The 7,826-nt window shown below is 33.2% G+C and overlaps 1 long non-coding RNA gene and 1 other non-coding gene across 2 annotated transcripts; one reads left to right on the forward strand and one right to left on the reverse strand.

Annotated features, from left to right (window-relative positions):
* Positions 1–1,613: 1,613 nt before the first annotated feature.
* On the reverse strand, positions 1,614–3,065 carry LOC136068581 (uncharacterized). Its single transcript, XR_010629936.1, has 3 exons — positions 2,572–3,065; positions 1,948–2,405; positions 1,614–1,685 (listed from the first exon to the last, which is right to left on the reverse strand). It is a non-coding gene; the product is annotated as an uncharacterized LOC136068581 (long non-coding RNA).
* Positions 3,066–3,535: 470 nt separating this feature from the next.
* LOC112027444 (uncharacterized) lies at positions 3,536–5,371 on the forward strand. The gene is made up of 2 exons (XR_010629937.1): positions 3,536–3,763; positions 4,795–5,371. It is a non-coding gene; the product is annotated as an uncharacterized LOC112027444 (transcript).
* The last annotated feature ends 2,455 nt before the right edge of the window (positions 5,372–7,826 follow it).

The raw sequence follows: 7,826 nt of genomic DNA on the forward strand, positions 1-7,826 counted from the left end.
ATAATTGGACCTCGAATGAGTTTCATTGGAAGCGACAGACAGAGAGAGAAAATTCAAAAGGAGTACGCGTTCCTTCATGGACTTTTTCTTTTTTGGTGAAAACTTCATGGACTTTTTCCAGACTTAAATAGCACTTCTGTATTATCATTTTATTATTAATCTTATCCTACGCTCTCTCACAGCCCCCCACTTTTCAAGTTTAAACTCCCTTAACCTACGCACGTCTCATCCTTCTCTCTCTCTCTCTCTCTGTCTCAACTCTGTCGAGAAGACAACCTGGCCTTTCTCTGAGCTCCTGAGGTTAGTTTCTCATCTGGGTTTCTTTTACTTTCTTTTTTTCCAATGATTCTGTACTTGGTTGACCATGTTGTTAAGCTAGTTTCTAAATTCTAAGATGGATGCTAAATGGTTTTTAAAATTTTGAATTTTTGTTGCAAAGTTAGATTCTTTTCCAAATTTAAACTGTTTTCTTTCTCTCAAATTGTCTGTCTGAGCTTTTGTTTTAGTGTTGCCTTTGATTTTTTTTTTTTGATACGGTGTTGCCTTTGATTTTGATATGTTAGTAAGTTTGATATTTAGTACATATTAAAGGGGTAAATAAATTCAAGACCATCTTGGAATGAAAGAGCTAGAAGAAGAAGAAAACCCATTTTGGAGTTTAATACTTTAGTCATTTTTTAGTCAATCTTGTTTAATTTTATAATAATAACTTTAAACCAAGATGGGTATAATTGAATAATGAGTGATTATTAATACATTTCTTGTAATTATCAAAAAATTATTATTATTATTATAATACATTTCTTGTTATGACTTTTTGGTGCATCTACCTATCTTGAGTGTCCTGCTTTTCTTACATCTTTTACTATGTTTATGTTAAGAGCTGTAAAATTTTGATTGTCAGGCGTGCAGTATAAATGCATATTGTATTGGTAGTAGTTTTTGTATGTGTTTTAACATCGATAGATTGAAACATACTAGGAATCATGAGTGGTGGTCTTGTTGATTGTGATTCAAATATTTGCTATGTTGGTCAATATCCGTCTTTAATAGGCAAGGAAGTTTTGAGAAACTCTCAGGCAGAAGCATATTAAAAAAAAAAAAAATTTATCGAAGTCTAAAAGAGATTATAAGTTTATAAAATGATTTATAGTACATTAAAAAACTTTTCCATTTGATGTTAAAATTGTGTAAAAACAAATTATCATTGGCTAATGGTAAGTGCAGAACAAAGTTTGTCAGAAAAAATTGAATTCTAGGAAAATTGTGGCTGCTGAGCTGATTGTTAAAAATTTTATGCAATTATTAGGACTGATGATTCAAATATCAGTTATGCTGTACTTCTAAAATCTTGATTGTGTTTGAAGCATTCAGTGGTTTAAAATTATGAAGTATATGTGATTTATCCCATCACCTCTGATCACATTGCTCTGGGCAGGATCATTACACTTCTTGCCTGGTCAGCCTGAGATTTTAGAGTTTTGTCTTTTTTCCCCTTTGTTAAGCAATGTGGACATTTTTCATTTGTCTTTTCTTTTAATTCATTGAAATTTATTCAAGGAATCAATTGGACATTTTAGTGACACAAGAAGATGGATGTATTTCAACTAAATTCTCCCATGGACTACCAATGCAAATTTTAGTCCTTGTTCGCCAATTAAAGTAGATATTGCTTTGACTTCCACCTGAAAGTGAAAAGTTTCTAGCATATTTAGAAGTGGATCGATTAAAAAAAATATCTATTCAGAGTAAGATTCACATCCAGAAAATTGAATGCTGATTATTTTGGTGAAGTAACATATATCAAGGAAAACTTAGAAAATATGTATTCTGGAAACTATTCCTGTAAAAGAATTTCCATGATAGAGCAATTTGTCCATGGCACAAAGCACAGGCTCAATGGTATAAGACTAGGGCTTCCAAACAAGAAGAATCTTTTTTATTTACCAATGAGAGTTTGTGCGAGGCTATTATTTTCAAGATAGTTGTAGACCAAAATTCTGTGATCTTCTTCCACACAACAGCCATAGAGCTCAACCAAATTGTCATGCTTTATTTCTGAAATCACATTAATCTCTGTCAAGAACTCCTTCACTCCCTGTTTTGATTCAGCTGAAAGAACTTTTATAGCAGCAATCTTCCCTCTTTAAGCCGTCCCTGGAAAATTGCAATAATATTTATAAGGAGGTGTCAATCATGTGAAGAGGAAAGAAAACAATTAAAAAAAAAAGTAATTTCCATGCCAAATGATTATATAAAGTGCATGTTAAAATGGTAAAGATGCAATTACCTTATAAACACACCAAAACCACCCTCCCCAATTTTATTGACTGGAATAAAATCTTCTGTGGCAGTTCTCAATTCTTTGTAAGTGTAAAGCTTTACATTGTGAATGCTTGACAATTCTGTTCAGTAAAAGGAAGAGAGAAAAAAAACTCTAATCAGAATTTATTGTATTTGAAGACTATCTATTCTCAGAAAGTGATTATTTGGAATTAAAGCAACACGAATTGTGAATGTCTGATACTTTTGATGTTTTATTATCAATTGTTGAAAAAGTTTCTGGCTTACCATCATCAACATCAGGGCTTCTTTTTCTTGGTGATTTCCTCCTACTGAATAAGAAAGAAAAACAACTCATAACTGAAAGAGACACCGGGGACGCCTTTCTATGTCAAACTGTGAACAATCTCTTCAAATGAAAACACTTCCAAGACCTGCCAACTCAACCAGTGAACATACACATTACTCTTGATGCATAATCAGGCAAAAAGAAATATCAAACAAATTGAAAAGTACGTAAAATTTTGAGCAACAATTTGGATGACTTCAAGGTAAACAAGTCTCAAAAATCAAACGGGATTTGAAAGTAAAGTGTGTCATGCAAAAAGTCAAAAAGAAATAGCCCCCTTAGTTCCTATTTGGAATGAATTCTTAAACTTAGGGAAATTTGAGTAAAGAGGGAAATGGGTAACTATTGGCATTGACATACTGATTGACAGAAAAACTCATTTTTCTAATAATTCAATAGTTACAATGGAGATGAGGGACTTGAATCCTAAATATCTTTATTAGAAACACTAAGGTGAATTGTCCATGGGAGAATTTAGTTGAAATACNCATGGCCGGATAGAGACTACATGTGATAATTTAATGAAAAAACTATGAAAGAAGCTTGTCCCATAGGGATGAAGCACGCCTAATTTGAAACATTCCACTACAGATTTGCAGCAGCAGCACCATAGAAAGTTCCAAGACTTATACCCTTATCGAATGGCAAGGTAGTTTGTGAGGAAATTGAAGGATAACTTAAGGAATAAACCAGAGCTCACATGGTTACAGAAAGACAATGATAGATACATTTACTGGCCACATGTGGGCACAAAAAGGCAGAATATCACTTTCTTAAGGAACCCATCAACAAGGCCTACATGCTTGTCAACCAAATTGACAAATGTGACTGTTAAAATATTTATCATTTCAAAAGCTAAGCTAATGAGTTGCCCACCCCCCCCCCCCCCCCCCACCCCTTTCATCCTCTCTATACGATACTTCTTTCATGTCTTTTCTTTTCTTGGTTTCTTCTATTTAGATTTATTTTTGTTATTTCAGAGGTTATTTGGCACCTGAATATGCGATAAGGGGACAATTAACGCGGAAAGCAGATATTTACAGTTTTGGTGTCCTCCTTGTGGAAATAGTCAGCGGGAGATGTAACACAAACACACGATTACCTATTGAAGAGCAGTATCTCCTAGAAAGGGTATGAATGTCTTATTCACCCCTCAAAGAAATAATAATTTGTTTTCCTTTTCCTGAAATGAAAAATGTATTCCTGGTTGTGAAATTGTCAAAAAAAAAAAAAAAAACTGCTAAGTTGTAGGGAAATGTGTAAAGGCATCATGGTAAAAAATAATCATGCTGAGTTGATAGTGTATGCTGATTAGGTAACTGGAGGCAAAGTCTTGAGTCCTTAAAAATGATCCCAAACTTCATATGATATGGGATAAACCCAATTTAATTGGAATTAAATGAAATTAACTTCTTTAGAAATAAAACTGTGATTTGATTTGACTTGCATGTAAAGCCCAACAGCCCCTTAGTATATACATGCACTATATAAGAGCCCGTGTCATATTTTTAACCATAAGTCTAATGACAAAACAAATTTCACAACATTTTTCACAATTGTTGAGGTGTTAGGTTGCGATTGGTAATTTGGTACAATAAAAGTAATGTCAGTGGTGGTCCTAGTGAGACCAATGTTGCATTGATCACCATTTACTGCCTCAACAAGTTGTGAAATTTGTTGTGTCTATAGCATTATTGTATATTTAATGTTCTCTAAGGTACATGTGTTGTCAATAGAAACTGTTGTGATTAGAATTTCACTTCACACTACATTACACCACCTTTTTCCTTGTTTGGTGATGGTGTTGGTGGACTTATGTAATAAAATATGTATGAAAAATTTGTTGATGTAGAACAAATTCCCCAGGAATTTTTGGAAAATGTGACCAACAGGAGCTGTGTTCTATCATGTGGAAATCACATAATTCTCTTCTTGGTTTCAGAGAGTTTAAGACTCAAGAAGCATTGCAAGTCTCAAGACCATTGCTATAATCTAGGAAATTTATGACAATTACTCTCATTGTACTTCCTTTGTTGACTGGGTCTGTGATTGCTACTCTAATCTTTACTAGCCATCAAGGATCAATTCTGTAATTTTTACTTAGAGTTGGTCATTTCATATTTTATGGGACTGTTCATGACATGTGTATTCTCCTGATGCAGACATGGGAACTTTATGAACGACGAGAGTTGGTTGTGCTGGTAGACACAGCACTTAACGGAGATTTTGATGTTGAGGAGGCTTGTAAATTTCTAAAGATTGGTCTTCTCTGCACACAAGATGCTCCAAAACTCCGGCCATCCATGTCAACTGTGGTCAAGATGTTAAGTGGTAAGATAGATTTGGATGACAATAAGATAACAAAGCCAGGCTTAATTTCCGATTTCATGGACCTCAAAGTGCGTGGTGCCCAGAAAAAGCCTGACGCAACCATTACTTCTTCTAATGCATCCTCTGGATCAGACAACCTAGACAATTCAGCCTTGTTATCAGGAACCACAAGTGCTGGAACCTTTACAACATTATACGACCGGAGCATTTAAACATCAAAATGAAAAATTATTCAATTAAAATTTAATCAATTCTATTTATAGGTTTTTGAGGCTTGTTGTCTTGTGTAAAGTCTGTTAGCTTGGTTCTCTCCAACCCTTTTCATGTCAGACCTTTAGCCAAAGGTGCTCTTGTACAAAGTGGACAGGTTTGATAGTTTGAGAAAATTTTCCAGTGGGTGTTGATCTCTCTCTCTCTCTCTACATATATATATATATATATATATAGACACACACACACACACACACACACACAATATGATTTGAAACCTATAGCATTCGCTCCATGTTGATTGCTCATTACCAATAGACCAAGCCACCAATGAGAGTCCCTTATTTGACAATAAGAGATACTACCAATAGAGCTCAAAGTTTTGAATTCCATTCCTGATTCAATATTGGAATTGAATAGTTTGATACTAGCACGTACTAGTGTGCTATTTTGGGATTACCGTTATATAGATATAAGGTCCTTTTTTTGGTAAACATGGAATTCAAAAACTAGGATTAAGAGCCTGCTGGACCAATGGCGTACAGGCCAGCATTGTCTTGAAATAAAAGCAGTAACACGTTAGGGGGGTTGCTCAAGCACTACAAAATCCTGGTTCAACTGTGCTCCTTTCCTTGCAAGTTCAGCACAAAAATTAGCTTCCCTAAAGCAGTGGAGTACTTTATGCTGAGGGATTTACCTCAACAAAGCCCTACAATCAGCAACAAGAGTAGATAGCTCACAATTGGTTTTAGCTGTGCTAGACATCAATGCAAATACTACTGTTGCATCTAACTAAAACTTAAACAGAAGGTAAACAGGATTGCACACACATCCCCTAAGAACCCATAGTTCTGCTGCAACATTAGCAAAACTAATTGCTTTTGAGAAGTCACTAACCCCTTGCCCTTGATGATTTCTAAGGACTACACCACTGCCAGCTCTTCTTGGATTATCGAAAGAGGAACTATCGGTGTTAAGTTTGAACCACCCCATCCTAGGTTTCTCCCATCTCACTTGCTAAATTACCTCACTCCAATGCTGTAAGTGAATATTTTGTTGGAATATTCACATATGAGTAGCGTGGTTGGTTAAGTAGTGAAATCTCATATTAAATAATGATGAAAAGATTGAATGGTTAATATAACATAGTTAAACAACGAAATTATAAGAAATTCACCGTTAAGATACAAGAGAAAATATGTTACCGAAAAATAATTTAATGGCTTCTAAGATTGGATTAGGATGGCATTAACTTATCAAGCCCACACATTAGCACATTTTATATTAGGGTTTATAACATGATTACAAAAATACCCTTATTAATATGCTAAAATAAATGACAACTAGAACTAACTCTTTAAAAATTTAAATAAATAAATAAATAAATAAATAAATAAATAAAAACCTCTAACAACAAAAGACGCGCTCTACACACACATTAAAAAATAAAAATACACACAGTGACTCTTCCCCCCCCCCCCCCCCAAATAATTTGTGGGCTAGATCATTAATGCCACCGCTCTGATAGTTGGCACTGCCAGTCTGGTTACCATAACCACTACTCTAGCGATCAAGTCAATAGCACGACCAGTCCAATCACTGGACCTCTGGTATTGGCAACTCTAATGCCTGAGCCACTGGTTTTGGTGGTTTGTGTGAGAAAATTGTTACATGTTGTACCAAACACCTTAAAATGTGTTTACATGTAAAATATTTTACTTTGAAAGTTGAAACAAATGGAGCATAATTTTATTAGACTTAGTGTAACGCTAAATAATGTTACACCATTTTATAATTTTTAATTTGATGCGAATTCTTACAAATCCACCGTTGAATAATATTATTTTCATATATTCTCTATACTTGCAAAATTTAAAAGTGATCAGGGATCAATAGTCCAGTAATCAATCAATTATTTAAATTCAAGTTTTGTAATTTAAATAATGCATAAAAAATGAGTTTACTAATCGAATAATAAATAACATCCAATTTGCATGAAAATTAACATGCATGTTTAGAACATGTAAAACATGTAATCTAGTGTTAGAATTTTCAAAATATAAATTTAATAATAAGTTATTAGATGGTGTAATTCTAAATAATGTTACACTAATTAATAATTTTTTGAGTTAAGAACGATTGAAACTCAATAATTTTTAATTAGATGTGAATTTTGACAGATCCACGGTTGGATGATATTATTTTTATATATCCTACATGTTTGCAAAATTTAAAAGAGATAAAGATCAATAACCATGTCATCAATTAATTGTTTAAATTCAAATTTTTATAGTTTAAAATAATGCATAAAAAATGAGTTATGGATCGAATAGTAAATGACATCCAATTTGTATGAAAATTGGCATACAGGTTAAGAATTTATAAAACAAATAATCCAATGGTAGAATTTTCAAAATATAAATTCAACAATAAGTTATTGGGTAATGTAATATTCCTTAAAATTATACAATGTGTAATTTAAACCTAACTCATATCGAAATCAACTAACAAAGTTATTTTTCTCTTGGCATATTTTATACAAATTAAGATTATTTATTTACTTCTATATCGATAATTCGATAGCTACAAACTTTAACAGGAGAGGAAGAATTTATACACTAGATAAAATACACATTACAAGTTATAAAAGTGA

This window comes from Quercus suber, unplaced genomic scaffold (genome assembly GCF_002906115.3).
Source record: "Quercus suber isolate HL8 unplaced genomic scaffold, Cork oak 2.0 scaffold_122, whole genome shotgun sequence".
Lineage (NCBI taxonomy): Eukaryota > Viridiplantae > Streptophyta > Magnoliopsida > Fagales > Fagaceae > Quercus > Quercus suber.